A 21204-nucleotide genomic window follows, 5' to 3' on the forward strand; every position below is an offset into this window, starting at 1 on the left:
TAATTATTTTGTTGTGGTTCAAGTCTGGGTCAGTGCTCAAGCTGGTGTAGCTCTACCTTCAGAAGGTGGGAAGATCACTGCACTCAACCAGTGGAAGACCGAAGGGTACATGTGTTCAGTGGTTATAGTCCCAACCTTCTAACAATGTCTCTCGTTTTTACAGCTTTTTTTCCCGCACATGTATTTCAAATACACATGATACCTTGTGTAAATAAGACAGCTTCGGAGTTGCTGTAAGGTGTATTTCTTCACTTTGAAGGAGGTAGGCTACCGACTCCTATAGGCGTCAAGTCTTTATGCTAAGCAAACACGTTTTGCTAACATGGAAAGCAAGCCTGTGAATGCACAAAAATGAAAATGAAACCAAACATATCATCTAAGTCTGGGTAAGTTGGAAAAAAAGGTATATTTCCAAGAACGTTGGTATATTCCTTTAAGCGACTGCAAGATTGTCAAGTGAGATTGTGAATAGGCCTATCTTGCATGCCCAAGTGCATAAAAATTATGAAAATGTCCCTCAAGCCAGAATTGGGAACATTTTCTCCCTAAATGCTTTGACTCTATTTTATTCAAGCTGAAGTTAAAGACAAACCATTACACAGTTATCTGAATTATTATGCTGTGACAAAACTGGTCAGAAGACCCCGAGGGAAAATATGATAAAACAAGCAAATCATAAATGAATCATTCTAAAAAAGTAATTTACCAATTTCATGTCACATACAGTCGACTGTTCCTCCGCCTTGTGAATATCTAGGCATAAATAAGATGGCTATTAAAAACGAGTCAAGGAAACAACCTGCTACATTAAACAAGTACACAGAACATCAGAAACCACAAAAAAGTCCAGTGAAAAAGGACTTTCTTTAGCAGACAGCCTACGGAATGTCCTAGCTGCATTCAGCATTCAGACTGCAACTCAATCAAGAACGATTAATTAAGAGGTCGACTGGAACAAGAACCATTAGACACCGTGAGTCCCTCAGCACCAGCCCTTGTGAATTGCTGATGTAAAGCAAGAGACCAATGTTTGGCCTTAAAAGCAATAGACTCACATAAGTGTAGTTGCATTATGCTACAGTCTCAGATTTCTCCTCACCAGGTGGACCCTAGGCCTAGAGCCCCTGCAACCAGCGATTACTGAGCCACGTTTCAGTTCAGATGGGTCAGAGAAAGGTGCCGAGCAGCCGAATATTGGCCAAACGTGGCACATGGGCTAGGAAACTGGTCCTGCAGCTTTAAACATGCAGGTCTGGTTACCAGGTAACGTTAGGGGACTGATGTTGTCCCATGAGCAAAGTTCTTAAAGGGTGAATTAAGGGCAAATGCTTCAGGTAACATGCATGTCCATGCAGCCAGTCAAGAATAAAGAATAAAATCACAAAGATACACAGGCTAGGTTTTTTCCCCCTCATGGCTGCCACAGATAATAATAATGCATTTATCTTTCTATTGTAGCAGCATGGTGGTTACTCTTGCACTGGGAAACCATGACTGTGCCTGCCATTCTTATGCTGTCTGCACAGCACCTTGTTCACAAGTCTCTTTTCTTCATTAGGCAAGGTTTTTTTTCTTCACATTATTTCCTTTAAGAAAATATTATATACGTAGCTACACAGTTACAGAATTTTCATGCAAGGCAATTGATAGCCATCAGCTCAAAAAAAAAAAGAAAAAAAAAAAAGATGACTTAGATTGAGAGCAAAGATTACACAGTACACAGAAACTGTCGCACCAACAACAATGCATGTATCCATGAACACCACACGTCACACACTCAGTGTGGTTGCCAGGTTTCTGCCAATAACTCCAGTCAACAAGTCCTGTTCCCAACATCACTGTATGGTTTCAAGCGGCAGAACATTACTGTTTTAAAAAAGAGGAAGTTGTAAAGGTTTCATGACAGCCTAGACAGCACAACCTCAAAAGAAAGAGGCTCTTTTTTGTTAGTGCTGACAACAGGCAAGGACTTTCTTGTCAGCAGAAACTCTGCTATTGCTAGGCACACCCCCAATACCCAGAGGCTCCGGGACGGAGAGTCAGGGGATTTCAAGAGACTGGAGAGGAAGGTGAGGTACTTTTTCCATATCAGTACGGCACAGAAATATGTGCACTTCACCTCAAGCATCTAGTTTTATGTCTTTAACTAGAATGTTACAGTACAAAAAAGTAGTAACAAAAAAAAGATATATTAAAAACCACTACTGAATTACTACTGAATTACACAAAGCTAGTATAATTATATATAACTAGCACTTTAAAATAGCATATTTTTGGCACAGAAGAAATGCAAAATGACAAAGAAAATCAGTTGATAATACACACGCGTGGGTGATGATTATAAGTTACAAAACACATTGTCAGAAGCTCTCAGAGACAGCACAATCATCGTACTTTTTAAAATGCAAAGAAGGCAACAATGTTAAAAAGCAGTCCTGACCTGGAGTAGCTCCCTTCTCAGCTTTGCATCATAGATCTCTGCCACAAAGTAACACTCCTGACTCATTAATTAATTTACTGATGCATTTGGCAGTCGCCTGTTTCTGGGGGAACTTAAGGTTATCTCCCAGTCTGGATGTGGCTCAACAAAGTGCCATGAGCTGAAAGAAGTACAGGACACGTGAAGGCCACAGGGGATGTGCTCGGACACTCAGGACGCTCCTGAGCTAGCAGGACAGCCGCTAATGAAAATGACAAGCAATCCAAAACTTTGCCGTGTCACCAGTGAAACCAAAGGCAACGCACAAACGAGGAAGTCATTCTTCCCCTGACGGAAGGAAGCACGGCGACTCATCTTATTAATGCATGACCGCTCAGAAAAGATGCTGTTTCTTTCAGCGAGTCGCTATGAGCTTTGTGCTAGCAGTCGCAGTCGCGCGACTCAGCTGTTAACATGATTTCCTTCCCTGTTGACCTTGCCACATGGCTGTATCCCTATGTTTTTAGATGCTGCTCGAGGATGTTCAAATGGACATGGGGGAGGATGAGGAGGGGGAGAAGGACACGGTGCCCCAGGGTCCTCTGGGCCCAATCAGGGTGTCGGTGGAGCTGCAGTATGAACTGGGGGAGAGGACAGAGACGCAGCTCCGCGACATGGGAGCCAGGTGCGTGGAGGAGTCCACACTGACTGACCTCTACTACGACACCGAGAGCTTCCAGCTGGCCGCACATCAGACCTGGCTGAGCAGGCAGGGGGCCCAGTGGAGACTAATCCTCGACCAAGGGCCAAACTTGTCTGTCACCACCGGGGGTGCAGCCAAACATTCAGCGGCCCAGGTGGAGCCTGGGAGCGGGCCCCCCCAGGTGGCGATGTACGCAGGCAGAGAGGGCGAAGAGAGAGGTGGGGAAGCGGCGATGGCACCGGAGAGCCTCGGAGATGGCCCAATTCCTGAACCTGCAGGAGGTTTGGAACCCCAAGGGGGGCGGGAGATCCTGCCGCAGTGCCCCCCTCCCCCAGCCCCCCGGTACTGCGAGCTGACCACCACCAGCGCCATAGTGGAGCACCTGGCCCGATGCCTTCAGGTGGAGGGGGGAGAAACCATGAGCGTCGAGCGCTTCGTGGAGCTGGCCAGCATCCAGAACTATGGCAGCTGGACCGTATCCAGAAGGCTGGAGTATAGGCTGCCAGGCACCTGCACTCTGGAGGTGAGGAAGGACTATACCGGGTCTCCCCGGGCCCACGTTGCTCTTCTCACCATGGGTGCTGACGTGCTGGACATTGGTCGAGAGCTGGAAAAGATGGAGAGTTTGGCTGCTGAGCTGGACCTCCAGCACAGACTGGTCTGACTGATGGAATGATACAACAACCCCACCCCCCACTGATGATCTCACAATGGTCTCCGTTTCCACCAATTGAGGTGTTCCATGTTACAACACATTTTGTTTGCATCAGCTCCCCATAGCCATGAACATCAAGTCAATCAATTAAGAATGCAATACTAGTCTAGTATTTAACTCAGAAGTCAATATGAAATTACACTGCAATATAAATATAATCTGAAATATGAAAGCATTCAGAAACAATATTTACAATATCTGTATGAATACGGCATCAATCAACATTTCAAAGCAGTAGAAATATGTGACACCTGCACTTACCTTACCAGAACACTCCCAGTGTCTCTACTGAAAGATCCTACAGTGCAAGTTCTGACAACCTGGATCTCTAGGGTGATCCTTTCTCTCGTTTTTAATTGATAAAACACAGCGAATGTTTGGATTTAAGAAGTGAGCTCTAATTAGCTTTCTGATGTGGGTCAGTGTGCCTCTTGGTTGCAAAGAAAGGACAGCGCAACTTCCCCTCGTGATCCGTCTATTGCATCCAACCAAAGAGCCTGCTGATGCTGTAGCTGGAGAAGAGGTGGCAATCGAGAAAGAGAGGGAGACACGCGGAAAGAGAGAGAGTGAGAGAGACAGAGAGAATGAGAAGGAGGGCGAGTAAAAGAGAGAGGAAGAGAGAATTCCCCTTCTTTAAAACAGACACTGTGGTCAGACCACACTCCTAGATTCGTGTTAAGAACTTTGTTACAGACGGGGTTGTGCGCTCAAAATTCTGGGGTCACGCAATATTTGCCTGATATAATATGATAACACTGGGTCTATTTTACCATAGGCAAGAAACAGTAAACTTTGCCAATGCATTTTATATGGTGCAGGACAATCGTGGTGGTAAGATTAATGTGGTTCCTTTTTCACTGAAAGCACAGAATTTTCGCTTTCAATATCCGATGGATAAATGATAATGTATTGCTTCATTTATTTTTATGTAGACACCGCATAGTGGAAAGCAATGTTCAGTTTGCCGGTAGCTTGAATTTGCGTCAACAAATAAACACAGATGAAGAAATGCCATACAAATGTGAACCAACAGCTAGCTACAGATTTAAAATATACAGAAATTCTTTGATAACTATAGTAGACTACTATAGCATTCAATTCCCTGTTTGCATTCTTAACCCTCTGAAATGGCCGCAGATTGCTTGCTAGCACTACTTCAGCTTGTCGTTTTCTAGTTTAGAATGTAAACAGCATATAGTAATATAGTGTGCAACATTTGACAGAAATTCTTTGATAACTCTAATATTGTAGCATTCAATTCCCTGTAGTGTTTGCATTTTAAACCACCTGAAATGGCCAGATTGCTTGCTAGAACTACTGTAGCTTGTCAATTGCTAGTAAATGTTTAACCGTTCACACACCCTTCAGTTTATTACTATGTATAAAACCAAGGAAATGTGCCTGGTTGGTCACGCCAGGACACATGTATTCATCTGCCCTTCAATGTAATCTAACTAAAATTAATTAAAGAACACATTTCAATGTTCAACCTTGATTGCAATTCTGGGGTAAAACAACAAATGAGAGAAATGTATCAATAGGTCAACTTCATTTTTCAAAGGCCTTAAGATTCTGCTTCTCAAGCATCAATGCTGTGAGAATCACAAATAAATAAACATATAAATGGAGGATATTTCAATTCAAACTTGCATATCCATAAACATGCACTGAAGCCATAAATATTAATCACAAGTTCAGCAGCACGAGTACACAATTCTTCCTAATGGTGGTGTTTTGAAAGAGGTTATGTTAATTTTTAATTTAACACCCATGTTTATTGGAGAAAAAAATTTCTGAGCTATCAGGAGAAGGAAGAATAATTAATGATTTAAAAAGAAAACAATTCATAAAAGCGATAACCCATAACACTTATGAGCTCAGCTAAAAGAATTATTCTGCAGAACGATTCATTTCCTCCTCCCTGAAAAATAATAAAATAAAATCTCTGCGATAAACTCAGACATATCCATTTATTAGCCCCCATCAGAGCTGCTCGGGTGATCCGTGCACTATTTCTCAGGCTTGCACCACAAAGTCTGTGGTTACTAGGGCAACGGCATGGGCTGCAATCTGTTTATCATTTCATTGGCAGCCCTGAAAAGCGAGCCTCGCTGCGGGAACTCCTCGTCCACCAGGACAGAACAAGAACAGAGGATCTCACAGCCCTCTCTCCTCTCTCCCGCCACGCGTCATCCAGAACAGCCAATAACTCCTTCCTCCTCCTCACACAGCGGACTGGAACGCTTCAGAATGTAGCAAGTGCACGTCGCCCTGGTGCTCACTCGGCCTTTTGGGCCCGTACATAACCGTGGCGACGGGACTGGCTGGTGTGAAAACACAGGGGAGGTGGGGGGCGGGTCGAAGGAACAGTAAGAGAGGTGTACATGCACGTTAAAAAGAACATTTGGAGTGAATACGTTTCATTTAATGAAGAGGCTGCAAGTGAAGAGAACATTTATGAAATTTTAAGGCTCATCTGTGCAAAACACAAGCAGGCCCCAAAGTGACACACAATACATACACACATTTTGGCTGACACTGATGGGGTCCAAGAACACAATCTTTTCATTTTCCGGTCTAACATACACTCAGTAAGCAATTTATCAAGTAGACCTGTACACCAGCTTGTTAATGCAAATATTTAATCAGCCAATCATGTGGCAGCAACTAAATGCATAAAGGCATGCAGACATGATAAAGAGGTTCAGATGTTTTTCAGACCAAATGTCAGAATGGGGAAGACATGTAATCTAAGTGACTTTGACCATGGAATGATTGTTGGTGCCAGACAGGGTGGTTTGAGTATCTCAGAAACTGCTGATCTCCTGGGATTTTCATGCACAACAGTCTCTAGAGTTTGCAAGGAATGGTGCAAAAAACAAAAACATCCAGTGATCAGCAGTTCTGCAGACAAATACGCATTGTTAATGATAGAGGTCAGAGGAGAAGGGCCAGACTGGTCGAAGCGGAAAGGAAGATGACAGTAACACACATAACCACACATAACAACAGCTATGCAGAAGAGCATCTCTGAACACACAACGCATCAAACCTCTTTAGGCAACAGCAGCCGAAGACCAATAAGTCTAATAAATCCCAAGTCTAATAAATGCCTAATAAAGTGCTCACTGAGTGTATCTGCAAATGCATGGTGAATTAAATAGGTCACATTCAGACATAACCAATTCTGCCTTCTGAAGCAAAGCTAAGCACTGTGTTCAAGGGTACAAAGGCACTGACACACCTGAGAATCAAGCCTACAGGCTTTGGGATATCAGCCCACTTCATTCAATATTACAGAGCATTACTGGGCACGCACCATGCCACTAAATCTCCTACTAGCCTTTCCATAGATCTTTAACACAGCATTTATGCCTAACTACTCATTCGACACTATAGAATCCATTTCATTCATTTCATTTGCAAACTCATGCAGTTTGGTCAGCATTGCCCCATTTCTATTTTATTTGTTTTCATTCTCACCACCCAAGTAGTGTAGCGAGCTTAATAATATTTCTGCATGCAGCTAGCTTACGCAAGTGGAAGACCAGTCAATACACCAGAGTTACAAGATGTATGCATGCAGTATATACAACTTAATTTGACCATGTGAATAACCTGGCTAAACAAGGTCTATAGACAACTAATCAGAGACTAGAGTATGTCCTCTCCACTGCAAGATGAGAAACACATCTCAATCCCAAAGTAGACTCTGTTTTTAGATCCCACTTAAGCTCAAGCAATTTGAGGAGTTAATTACATTGCCAATGAAAACCGGTTTCACTTTCTTTGTTCAGACTCCTTCCGTAGCTGACAGTAGAGGAGGGAATCAGATACGTAGTGGTAAATTATTCTTGCAAACACTATCTGGACTCATCAAGGGAAAAGCCTGGAGCCAAACAGGATTAAATCTCTAATGAATCTGAAAACGTCACCATACTAATACAGCAAACTCAAAAATGGGAGAAATACAGAAAGTGAAGAAAATCCAAGATGCTTAACTCTAGGGTGCGTGGTTATACACTTTACATACCTTATCCATAAAACATATCAACTGTTTATACCTGGCAAGAGAATGCAAGTGTGCATTCTTAAAGACTGACAGGAAGATACTGCAGCAGTGATTGGATGGGTTTATAAGTGAGGCATTTGAAATCTGGCCAAAATAGATTGATGGGGTTAGTACACGCTAAAGATATAGGCTAACTGCGGTGTACATAGCATGCAGTATTTATGAGGAGGGACATCCCAGAATTGATTTCTCTGCGCATGGTAGATGCTTCATCCAAATGAAACTGAAACATGAAATTAGAAAGATCCCTTTTAGAGCAAGTGCCACCACATTAAACACAACCAGCAGGGTGAAGCTAATGGCTTTGCTTGTCACTGCACCGTAATTAAGCCCCTGTGATGCTGAAATAATGCTCCTTCTGGGTACCTCCGCTCAATTATGGCAGCTGTGTTAATTATGGTATGGCTCATCATGACCAATCCACTGCCCTGTTGCCCTCTAACTTCCAGGGGACTAATTAGTAGCTACTGCAGAGGAATCCATGTTTACAACAGCGTTTCAAATAATATATATATATATTATTTGAATATATATCTATATATTATTTGAATATATATATATATTATTTGAATATAAATATATATATATATATATATATATATATATATATATATATATATTCAGGCAAAAATAGTTCAATATATTTAGGAAAATTATTGTCAGAGAAACACTAACACTTTCTAAAAGAAGATCCAGTTCTGTAGATCAAAACTGAGCGTGTGCCCTGAAAGCCTTTTAACGCTGCCTAATCAATAGGCCTGCTCTCTGTGCAAAAGATAATGTCCTTGGAACCTTCTAGGGCTTTCAGTAGCCTAAAGGGCAGTGCAAATGCCAACCAAACTCCCAACTCAATCAGGGGACAACATCAGAATGGACAGATGTGTTAAACAGGCTTGCCTGAAGCAAACACTAATTGAAACCAACCTTTTTGACAGACTGTTGCTGTGGTGTATGTGAATCACATGATTAATGAGAGTGTGATGGACAGCAATGCTGTTTTTATGGATCATTTTTATGAGTGATGTGCATGTTAGTATGCCACACTGTGAATCAAAAACTGAGATGAGGTTTGATTTATATATTTAACATCTTTGCTCAACAGATGTGAATTTACAACATCCACAGTGATTCATACAACTTCCGTGCTTTATTTATCCATTTACAGCACAGGCTTAAGTACCATGTTTGAGACTGTAAAGGCAGTGCTCCACTGGGTACGTGACCTGTAAACTCTGAGTGGCAAGCCCAGGACCTTAATCTCTGCACTACAGTAACCATGTTTAGACATGGATGACCCCTCCACACACAGTTTGACGGTGAATACCACAGACATGTCGGTATGTATTTAAGCCAGACACATCTTCCTGCTGCAGGATAAGGTTATTTTGGGATGTGCTTTGCCTGGATAAGAAGAACGAGAACATAAGAATAATGAGGAGGCCATTCAGACCATCTTTGCTCTCCATTTACATACAAACTACAGAGTAAAAAGTGCTGCCTCAAGCCTGACTTCTGATTGCTATGGGAGAGGGGATGTTCAATCGGGAATAACGCAATGAGGGGAAATAGTGCCTTTAATGTCTTGAAATTACAAACTATCATGTACATTATTCAAAGCAGGGAGAGGGAGGCAATCTTTAAAATCATCCACACCCTTATTTAGCTGTGTACCATTACAATGCAGTTTGTTTACAAAATGGAACGTCGTAAAATTTTGCAGGTGGGTAAAGTGGGTATACATCACAAATATTTGGAAAAATAGAAACCCCTGCAGCAAAAGGGTTTGGTGAAAAAAACGTATGCATTCCTACTTCAGAGGACAAGCGTATGCTGAGGCATCGGGGCAGCAGGTATGAGGTGAGTAAACAGTGGCGCTCTCCAAACAAGGAGCAAGGGCTCAGAGATCCTTGTGGGTCCAAAATAGCGTCCATGTAGCTCACATGTCGCTTCTGGACTGGGGGCCTTCTGCAGAAAGCCTGCTGCTGAATTACAGAGTGCCTTTTATAGTTGCCCTGGGAAACAGTTTTCAAAAGTATGTTTGGGGGGGGGGGGACTAAAACGTCTTACATATCTGCAGACTAACCACTCCAGCAAAGCAGTACACCGGGAGACCTAGCATATTTATTCAGCCGAGGAAAACATTCCTCCCTCCCATGGAACAGACGTGTGGCGAAATGGAGGTAGGGGACACGTCGAGGGGAACCACGCCCCGCGGCCAGGGCAGCGACGCATGAGCAGCGGAGGCCAGCCGCAAACTGGGTCAAGGCAAACCGCTTCACACCTTTTGATCCCAGCTTTGATGCCAAGTGGCCTTTATTGCCATAAACCTCCGTGCTCAGGACGCTATTTCTGATCCCCTTTGCCTTTGATCTGGTGACTGCCAGCACTATAAATAGAGCTGTCCCTCAGTCTTACAGTCAGCAAAAAAAACTAGAGAACAGGGGCTTCAACACACAGAAGGGCAAGGCACCACTAGAAAATGCAATATGTAATATCATAGGGGGAAAAACCACAGGAACAATAGCAACCAACCAGCTTCTTACTGGCATCAGTAAGAATCAGGTCTTATTGATAAAACTGGCCAAACTTAACTGGCCATGGTATACCTGCATATTTATCTTTTTCCATAGAGTACCTTACAAGCCAACTAGGCTTAGCCTAGTATGTTTTTTATTCTTCTCTCACCTTTTGAAGCATGCCCTAGCATCTAGCCTCGAGGGTACCAACACTAAACATGTGGTGGACTATTGTGTAAGCCAGGGATTTAACAGCAGCACCAGCACTTCTAGCCTTCGATATCCGTTTCACAGCTGCCCCAATTGGAAAGGGTGGGGAGGGTGCTCTCAGATTGCATCTCCATGTCAGCCCAGGCAAAGTCAGGCCAGTGAAAGCAAGGGGGAGGCCCAACCCCTGAGGGGTAAGGAAAACTACAGCTGGTTCTTCCAAACCTACTCATGCAGGCTCTGAGGTGGCACGTGGGCGTCAGACACATTGCCTACCTCCCGAAAATACATTACTATGGTTAACTAGGATGATGATTTTCATGGCTTCCATTATTCTTGTTATGATTATGATGCTTAAGGCGATGACGTTGGCTAATCCTTACTAAATTTAAAAGCATTTATACATTTACAATTCATGTAGAAAAATAAAATATACAATACAAATGTACATGTATACAAATAGACCGTACGCATTAGAAGGTAGGAGGGTAGTAATGTACATTTTCAAGTAACCTCTTTGTATCCATTTAAAATAGACATATGTTATAAATGGAGAGAATGTAAATGAACGAGGCGTAAGTGGCTCTGAATAACCGTGTGCTGAGCATGTCAATAACAATAATCCTAATGAAATGTGTGAGAGACGCAGCGTGTGCCGGTGAAGCAGAAGTGGGGGGGTATTGTGTGACAGCTTTTCGCTGACGGTGGCAGAGAAGCTGCGCTCTCGCCGGCGCAGGCAGGGTCATGTGTCCCGGAGTAGGCAGGGCTCCAGGACGTCTCTCTCTCTCTCTTCATGTCACTCTTGGTCTCTCGCCCTGTCTCTCCGACTCCATCTCCCTCTCAGTCTCCTCTTTGTGTCTCTCTTGGTCTCTCTCCCTGCCTCTCCCACTCCCACTCCCTCTTCCTCTCAGTCTCAGCGGCTGACAGGTCGCTCTTAATCCTGGGCTGGCAGTACGAGGCTCCAGCACCTGGGCCTGCCGTTTCCCGGAGACGCGTGCAGGGAAAGGAAAGCCGAGGGCTTCGCGGGGCCTTCGCTTCGTGTTCACGTCTCGTTTCCTCCCCCCTGGGGAGAGTTCCACCCAACAGAACACGTTCTCCTACATCCACCATCTGCCGTCCTGCGCTCCAACTACTGCCAGCTTCGCACATCTCACTTCTCTCACATGAAGTTATCGTACCGGGAGGCATCGCGGCAAAGCTCTGCGGTCTGTTCTTAAATCGCAACCTAATCTTTACAGTCACACTGCTGGTGCTCGTCCATCGCAGGACTTCTAAGGGCTGCTAACATGAGGTACGCTACATACGGCATATCGGACAGCTGTATCACAGAAGCACCACATTTGCCCGCTACAGCCCTATTAGCTGGTTGTGCTCCACTGTACGTGGACTGTGATCTATGCCTTGGCAACTGACCCTTGACTTTTGACCTACAGAGTGACCTGACCTTTGCATAACACCCGTAAGCAAACAGGCAGTGTCCAGGGCCTTCTCATTGTCAGGATGGCCAAGAATGCGAAGAGTGAAAAACGTGATATTTCAACGACACACAAAGGCAGGAATTTTTACAGCGACACAAAAGGAATGGAATCCCCTCCAAGACGGCTGATAAACCTGCTTTCGGGCCAGAAGCAGCCCTTTGCCTCTGTAAATATTTGCCATGGTGGGCACATTTACAGCAAATAGAGGGGGCGCAAGCTTTACCAATCGTTTTAGTGGGCAAACAGCTTGTCGGGAAAGTTATATTTGAACATAACATTCATCTCCTTATTCAGAATATACAGTCAGGATAGCCTACATTGGCTTGGAAAGAGCGCAGACTTACTGTTGACATTCACAACACTTATCATCTAGATTGGCAAATTCCATCTTTATAGTCAGAAGGGTCTACCTTTATAAGTTATAACAACTTTAAATGAGAGAATCTGGGGGTTTTACTTCACCAACAAAATGAGGAAACCCTACAACCGTATCTGCTGTAATTATCATTAGCCATGTATATATTTAGCTCCAGACACTTGTTCTTTACTGGTAGCAACAGAAAATATTGCCCTTAGATAAACATTCCGGGTGAAAGCTATGTGAAAACTGAAAGATTGCTAGTGCAACTGCAGGTGTGATTTTCATCAGTTGATTATAAGTAGCAACATGACTAACAAGCTACACCAAGTTAGACATCAATGGCGATTAAGCAACCGGAACCAACTTGAGTCAACAACAGTAGACTAGACTAAATGTCAGTACTGCAATTAAGCTAGAAACTTGGGAAGTTTCCACCATATTAATGGACAGATCAAGAAGTCCGATAGCAGAAAAAATATGTAGCCATATTTAAGTCATTCATCCTACTTTTGAGAACCTACATGGATATAAGCCTTAGCAAGGATTTTAAAACAGATTCAGCGAGAGAGAGAGAGAGAGAGAGAGAGAGAGAGAGAGAGAGAGAGAGAGAGAGTGTGTGTGCGTGTGTGTGTGTGTTTGTGTGTCTGTATGCATTTCTGTGGCCTAACCTCCATGAAACACACCCTCTGAGCTTCAAAGCTAGACTCGCTTAGCATCGCCCTGACAAAGGTCAAAGAACAGCTGAACTAAAAGCAAACTCTGGATCTGAAAGACTGCTGAATCAGCAGTCTGCCCGGGTACTGATTCTACTCCGGTGGAAGTGGAAGCAAAGGATGGTGGGCCTCCACACACTTTCAGCAGAGAGCCTCCAGCAGAAAGTCTTTGTAATGACAATATTAAACTTCTCACATCTCCGTGTGTGCCAGCTGTCCTTCTGGCAATCACCCCGGTCTTATCTCTGTTCTCTCTCAGGGTGTTCCTGGACTGCATCTGCTACATTTAATTTCACTTTTTTACTGGGGAGCTCTGTACTTTACATGGCCTCAGACCCTCTGAATAGCCCAATTCATTTTCATATCAGCAGCGGTCCAAAAAGTGAGATAATTTTTATCATTACAGCGAATGTGGAAAAAATGCATTTTTGAACATCTCGGTTGCCGGGATTAAATCCCATCAGAAGTGCATTTCGGCTGGGGAGAGTCATAATGTATCTTGTGTCGCTGTTCAGCCTCCAAATAAAATAAATAGCTTTCTTCACCCACAATTTATTTTTAATGACAGCATGCATAATAAGCATGGGACACACATAAACAGTCTGTTAATCCCCACTCTGCTTAACCCTGAGTCACCCCGCCCCACCACACCCGCCTCCCCAACCCCAGACCGTCATCTGTAATCTCCTGCTGAAACAAGCTTAACATCAACCTCTCACAAGGCAAGAATATGAACAGGATCGCACATGGCAGCTAGCACGGCCGCTGCCAAAGGCGCAGGCTGGCTCAGGCCAACGCACACAAGCGCTGGATGAGTCACTCCATCAGAGCAGCCACACATTAGCCTAAATAATACATACTACAAGCTTCAACCTGAACCGCTCCATCTCCAGTCTGCATTAGGAACTTGGCACAGACATTTCTCCTGCTCTCTCTCAACAGAATGAATCCTGCTCGTTTAATTGCTCTTGAAGAGCTGCTTTTAGCTGTGCCCGCACAAACCATCAGCAGAATCCGAGCTAGGCCGCTCTAAGGCGGGAACACAAGTCAGAAATGAGATCTCCCAGATTTTTCACAAACAAAGCATTTCCTCTGTCTGTTCTGAGATCAGTCAGGTTTGATTTAGGGCCCTCAGAAGCAATATAAATTCCCTTTTGCCTTTTGCAAATAAGAGTCATTTTTGGCATGAGCACAAAGAGAACAGAGGAGGGCCCCGGATGGAATGCAGGTGGCTGGGTATTAGCTAATGTACTGCAGTTACTATACTGAATTGCACACAAACCACCATTTCTATGGGAAGTGAATGTCCTTACAGCGCAAAACCTGACAATTTGTGGTACATTGCAAGTCACACAAAAAAAAAAACACTACAGGACATGAAACTGAAAGATCGCCTACTTCTACTTTCCAATTGGTTGGACTGCATTTCCAGTCAAAAGAAATGTACAATAGGCGGGCTCAAAATAAGACTCAATTCTCATTTTCTCCTACATTGAGTACAGCGTCAAATTTAAAAACTGAAATTGGGGCAAGGCGAGTCCCACAACAAAAACGCGTTGTGTGTTCACAGTCAGGTAACAACTGTGCTTTAGGCACAAAAGCTTGAAGGGGACGCAACAGCTCGGTCATGCAGGTGATTGAGGGCAAGCGTCAGAAACATGAGGGTTTATTGCCCAGTGCTGGCTCTGCAACGACGTGGGCTCACACAGGCGTAGGGCGTTTCCTCCGATCAGACGGCGAGGGCACTATCACAGGCGGGATCTGCGGCCGTTTTGAACAGGCCCTTTATGACATCACTCTGGGCTTTACTCTAACCCCATGAAAGGCTTTATTGGAACCTGTATTTTGTAAGTGCTTCAGCAGTTGTTCTAAATGACAGAGTGTGCACATGCTCCTGTCCTCTAATTATGCAGCAGTGTTTTTGGTAGCGCTGGAAAAAAAATACAGTTTATTTAGCCTCTCAGACAAGGCTTGATGAAGCTCAGCACCATAACCTTGCCCTTAAATTTGTCTTAAAAAGTGCCTCAAAACTGAGGTCAAGGCTCAAACTGCTAGCAATGGGCTCTGCATTTAATGGAGAGGATTTCAGTTCCTAACATTTCCAAAAGAAAACGAAATGACTCGCACATTGACGTGAAGCTTCCCTCTTAAATGCTTTCATTCTCAAAATGAGTGCCCTTTACATGCCTTTCACCTTCCTTGTTACTTGTAGAACTGTACAAGTTGTGCCCTGGTTAAGGAGAGGTGAGAATGACGAGCAAAGGTTTGTGCCAGGTTTGGTTGGTTGGTTGGTTGGTTTGTGAACGTGCAGCAGGCGCAGACATCATTGCACAGTGCAGCCGGAGCTGGCTGCTCATGGAAGCCCTTTGCGGTGTCTGAGTAAACGATGTTTTCTGGCAGTCCTCCCCGGCCCTCTGGGCAGCCGCGGCACCTCCATCTCCCAGACGAAACACCTGTCCCGCTTTCACACATCCAGCCCCCGACGTAGTCTCCCTGCGGTCATTTACTGAGGTGTTCCGACCGGGGAAGCCAAAGGGGAACAGAAAGAATCTCATTTTATCAAACACAAGGTGACGTGCATTTTGTGATCGTTTAAGTGTTCTGGCCGATTGTGGAAGACCTGAACCTGAATCACTTCCACGTGATCAGGCGGCATGAGCTACAAAGTCTCTGGCTTGGTGTCATGGTTTTGAGGGATGGTTGCGTCTCCTGTTGCATAGCCCGTGTGACCGTCATGGAAGTGGAATGTCACCTTCCAGACATCTTGTGCAGGAGAGGCAGTGTGAAGCGGGGGGAAGGGAGGTGGTGGCTGTGCTGTCTGAGGCTGTGGATAAAACTGCAGTCGAGTGGAGATGCTGAGAGTCCTCCAGCCCCCTCCCCTCCCCCACTACCCCCCGCTATTCAGACACATGTCAGGAGGGTTTTTCATTTCCTCTCCCAAAGGAGGGGTGATGGGGAGGGCGTGGCGTACGAGAAGGACAGGACAATGGTGTATTCATGGAATGCTTCCGACCAACTTGCGTTCCTTTCTTTCTTTTTTTTTAAGGAGAGAGGAAAGAAAGCAGGCCCTGTTTCGGCGTCCATGCTGTGCTGTAGTCAGAAGGGTCTACCTAGATTTGAACAGAAGGTTGGTTTCCATCAACGGAAGTACCTTGCAGTAATTCCGCCTTTTATGTATTGTGCTTACTTTAGTCAGTACGACCCGGCACCGCCGGCGAGATCAAAATTTGAGATTGTCTGAAGATTGTCTGAGATTGTCAACATGGCAAAAATTCCAAAGGTGTGCATTCAATTACTCATCAGTAACACCACTGCTCATGAACAGTGCGCTGCATAGTTCAAGAGGCCACAAAAAACAGGCCTCCTTCCTACACGCTAGGAAGATAGCAGCCTCCACACTGTTTCTACAAAAACTTCAAAGAGCACAGAAAAAGGGAGCAGGAGTGTCTCTTTTCTACACTTTTTATTTGGATGGGGTATTATGCTGCCGTTGCTAGGCAGCAGATTCCAGGTTGCAGTTGGTGTGCGTGGGTACATGCAGCACTGCCCCCTTTCTTCAACAGGCCAGCATCCTCGTCAACAGCATCGACTCCAAACGTGTACGGAACGAGCAATGGAACAGCACACTAGCATCTACCAGGCCACTGGGTAAATTTCATAGCATGTGGGTTTGACTGTTGAATACGATCAACAGAGAAAGAGAGAAAGAGAGACAGAGAGTTTGTTCACTGTAGCACACAGAAAGGGAGAATCATAGATCCAGCTTTAAACATTCTCTATTCAGCTTCAGTGACTTCAATATGCCAGTTCACTTCCTCCTTGCATAAAAGGAGCATAAATGTGCCCCATTAAATTTGCTGTAAAACTAAAATAACTGAATTACAAAACAGACTGCCAAGCAAGCAGGTTTTTGCCATCGACGCCTGCAAGTAGACTGACATAAGCAATGAAAAAGAAACTAGCACATAGTCCATAACAAATTATAGACTTAGCTGGAAACATTTTGGCCCAAAGGCCTATGTACTTTGTTCTTTTGTAAATAATCTCTGCTCAGCAACATGTTTGACCTGAACTGACCGACAAGTACATTCAGCTGTGCTAGGTTGCAGTTTATAATACAATATAACTCAGATGGGATACAGCTTCAAGTTTAAAAACTGTGACAGAGAGCCTTCGCAACTTTATTTCCAGCCCTCCTATCTGAGACAACTGCCTTTTCCCCCTCAAAATTAACAGTCAAAGAATATGTTACCCTGTTACAGTAAAGGGAGGAGACATAAAAATAAAACAATAAAAACATTCCACCTCGAGTCAATTTAGTTTCCCTTTTGAATCAGGTTCACCTACATGTGGAAACTGAAATAGTGAGAGTGAAAGTAAACACAGACTCCACGCTGCCCTCAATATGAACTTTCAACCTAATGATCCTGTTCACAAACAAGACATTCTCCCCTATACAGAAATGAAAAGATTATATATCAATATCAAACATCATATTTCAATTAAAACTAGCGTAGCAGTCTGAGACAAAAGACCCAGACACTAACTAAAGCCCCAGCTGGCAGAACATAGCAGAGTGTGAATGGCTTCCATTTTAATCTTCCTCTCCTGCAGGTCTACCTCCCTAGATCGATTAGTCTGCACTTTCTGTCCATTTAACAAATGAAAGTCAGCCCTCACCGGGAGTGGCCCTACAGTACGTCCGTGAGGGCTAACTGCATTACAGCAAACACCGCTATTCATTAGCCGCACAGTGCTCTTCTAGCGCCACTTGCCTGGCTTAAATTTCATATGAGGCTAATTCATAAAGATGCTTCAAACCTGCATCCAGCTAGCCCCACATATCCATCAACAAAAAACTTATAGCTGGGATTTGCATATCTCTTCCAAAGTTCCAAATGTTTTATGGTCCCAAATGAACTTCCTGATGCGCTCCTTGCAGTGTCTCACATCCAAGGAGGAGGCAAGATTTGCCAATCCAAAAATACATGTAGTAAGAGAAGTATAACAGAAGCCTATTCACTCCTGCCCTACGGTTTGCCATCAGCATAGCCGACTTGGAGTGGATGAGAGATGGGGAGTTTGACTCTACTGTAAGATAAATAGTGCAAGCTATCATCAGCCATATGGTGGAATGAATCTTGCATCAATTATACACAGCAAAATCTTGAATATTTAAACGAATAAGTGAGGTTTTTCCGCTGCCAATGACAGGAGTCCGTCTTGTGAGTGTGACATTTTCAGCAGTGCTGTTATTTTGCCAACCAACTGGAGGGATGAAAGATGTGAAAGGTGCCAATTGCTGGAATATTTACAATACAAGCGCATTGATTGTGGTAACGACAACCACGGTTAGCGGAATGATCCAGGGGGCGTCCGTAAAGAAGGAGAGGACGACGGCTGTTCCCACGGGGGTGCCACTCACAAGAGAGGAGAGGGCAGAGGTGTTGATTTGTTTTGGGTCTCAGCCATGCTGATGGGCGTATTGTATTTGGAGAAGGAAACTCAGCACAAGGGACCCAGGGACTTCCTTTCACTTTACTCATGGTTGTTCCACATAATCGTAATGACATGTTTTGAATAATTCAATTCACATCATGCATTTTTAACATTCGCCAAGTCTTGTGGAACTTCACGTCAACACCATGTTGAATTCCTTCCAGGATTTCTCTCAAAACAATGTTTAAACTTTCGTTCAGAATCAGCGATAGTGAGGCGCACTGGCAGTGACCTGACTGGAATAAGCTGAAAATGTCTTGGTTTCAACACAGACCACCTCGGTATTGATACTGTCAACAGATAGGCTAGTTTGGAAATTTATGTCAAAAGAGATAATCATTTGTTTAAATCAGCCTTTAGAGGATAAATTAATCAAAATTCTAATATTCAGAACAGCAAATGCACATGACATTATTGGCATTTGGCAGACGCTCTTATCCAGAGCGACGTACAGTTGATTAGACTAAGCAGGAGACAATCCTCCCCTAGAGCAATGCAGGGTTAAGGGCCTTGCTCAAGGGCCCAACAGCTGTGCGGATCTTATCGTGGCTACACTGGGATTAGAACCACCGACCTTGCGTGTCCTAGTCATTTACCATTAACCACTACGCTACAGGTCGCCCGATAATAATAATTAGTAAATTTGTCTGCTGTTCTAAACCACCGGTTTCCTCCGCAGGGAATCACTCAACCAGTTAGACAACAGCAGTGTTGCCAAACCAAAGCACCTTCCAAAAACCTTGTTATCCTACTTTATGCAAGTTTTAGGACCTCAGTGACCTAAAGACCTGGGGTTATACACAAAAGGTTGCAAGTTCAAATCACATGGCACAGCATAGATGCTACACACTTAAGGAAAAAAAATCGAATTTAGCATATTGCTTAAGCTGTACATATTCACATAGTGTACATAATGAGCAAACTGCAGATTGTTCTGAATGAGTGGTGCCTGTTAAGCAAAGTGGTGTCATATATCAAAGAGGGGGCTAGAAACAGTCTGTGGAAGTAGATATCTGTTCCCTTCACTCTGTCAGAAGTGGACAAAAAGGTGATCTCAATATCAATATGATACCACATACCACAGCCTACTTAAAAAAATACAAAAATAAACTATTCTACCCATTTCCAACAGCCTGCTAAAAATGCTTAGAAAATAAATTATAATAATATATATTTTTTAATGATCTTGTCACCATTTGACATACAGGTCAATATAAAAAACCAATGGTAAAGACAAGCGGCAAGCTATATACAATTTAGGGCAGCCATCTAGTTGGCAGTAAGAATAACTTCAGAAAGACATTCACTCTGACCACTGCAAGCACTGAGTATGTAAACAAGCTGTACTATAATACCAGTTATCTCAGTGGCATCCCAAGACCACAGTCAATACTTTATTCCCATAATGAACCAGACCCAACCAGAATCATTATCAAAAACAAACCACATTTTTCAAACTATTCATTAGTTTTTTATTTAGGCTAGCTATTGATTAATTCAATCATGGATTGCCTACATCAAAACACAATCACACATTAAAAAGGCCCATGCATCCACCTCTTATCCCAATACCACCCTAACAAAATTCCTACAGGAATCCCTATAACATCACTCGGAGGTATATGCCCTACAAGTGTTTATTTGCTTGGCATATGAAAATTAGACATAAGCAATAACTGTTGTGGAAAAGCATATAGGCATCTCTCAGGATAAAGAAGCATTGTGTAGAGCTGATTTACATCCAAAGGGCACAGTGAAGGGTTCCACTCCCATTTGCAATTCCAGTTCTATTTCAAGTTCGGGTTCCAGGTTTTCCTTATGACCATGGCCATACCAGGTAAGTGGCTAAGCTTCCTAGCCAGATGGAGAATCTTGTTCTTTTTAAGGTAGAATTTCTAGTTCTTCTGGTCAGCGGGATCACCAAATAGTCCCATATACAATCCACAGCAGGCAGGTTTGTTTGGATTTCTGAGGTTGTTTGTCCATCCACCCTCCCCCTTTTCTAAGGTAGTTTTTATCCAGAGCCAATACAAGCAAATATATCCATGAAAACATATCCACGTTTTGACTGACCGTTCTTCAATATGCCTGGTTACGGTTTCAATATGCACCTGCATCTGTAATTTTTTTAGATTATTTATCCAGAGGTAAATGACATTACAAATCGGGTAGGCATGGGTATTTGCTTTCTGACACATTGATATTTTCCTCCTTTGTTTGGTGTGACCATCATAGAACACCTAATAGGCTATTTTGCTCTTCCACCACTATTCTGAAAAAAAAGGTCGAATCTGGAACATTCTGTGATACTAATTATGCTTAGACTCTATATGCTTAGACACAAATCAACAAGTAATAAATGAGAGGGGGGTATCTGAAAGTGTAAGCAAAATTGTAATATATTAACAGTGGTTTAAGATCAAGATCTTCTCTCACAATTGCAATAAGAAATATATTGTTAATCTTGACTTTCTAGAATGCATAGTTTGGGTAATTAAAACAGAATTTTCAGTAGAAGACA

At 43.5% G+C, this 21204-nt stretch overlaps 1 protein-coding gene across 6 annotated transcripts in view; it reads right to left on the minus strand.

The window, feature by feature from the left end:
- The window catches only part of ralgps1 (Ral GEF with PH domain and SH3 binding motif 1), a 158592-nt gene that overhangs the window by 135802 nt on the left and 1586 nt on the right, over window positions 1–21204 (minus strand). The window contains exon 3 of one of the 6 annotated variants that reach the window (XM_061259992.1): window positions 707–753. The exons of the other annotated variants lie outside the window; for them this stretch is intronic. The gene's annotated coding sequence lies outside the window, so the exon portion shown is untranslated. The remainder of the gene's footprint in view (window positions 1–706; window positions 754–21204) is intronic. 6 annotated transcript variants of the gene reach the window in all.

Source organism: Conger conger, chromosome 11 (assembly GCF_963514075.1).
Source record: "Conger conger chromosome 11, fConCon1.1, whole genome shotgun sequence".
Taxonomy (NCBI): Eukaryota; Metazoa; Chordata; class Actinopteri; order Anguilliformes; family Congridae; genus Conger; species Conger conger.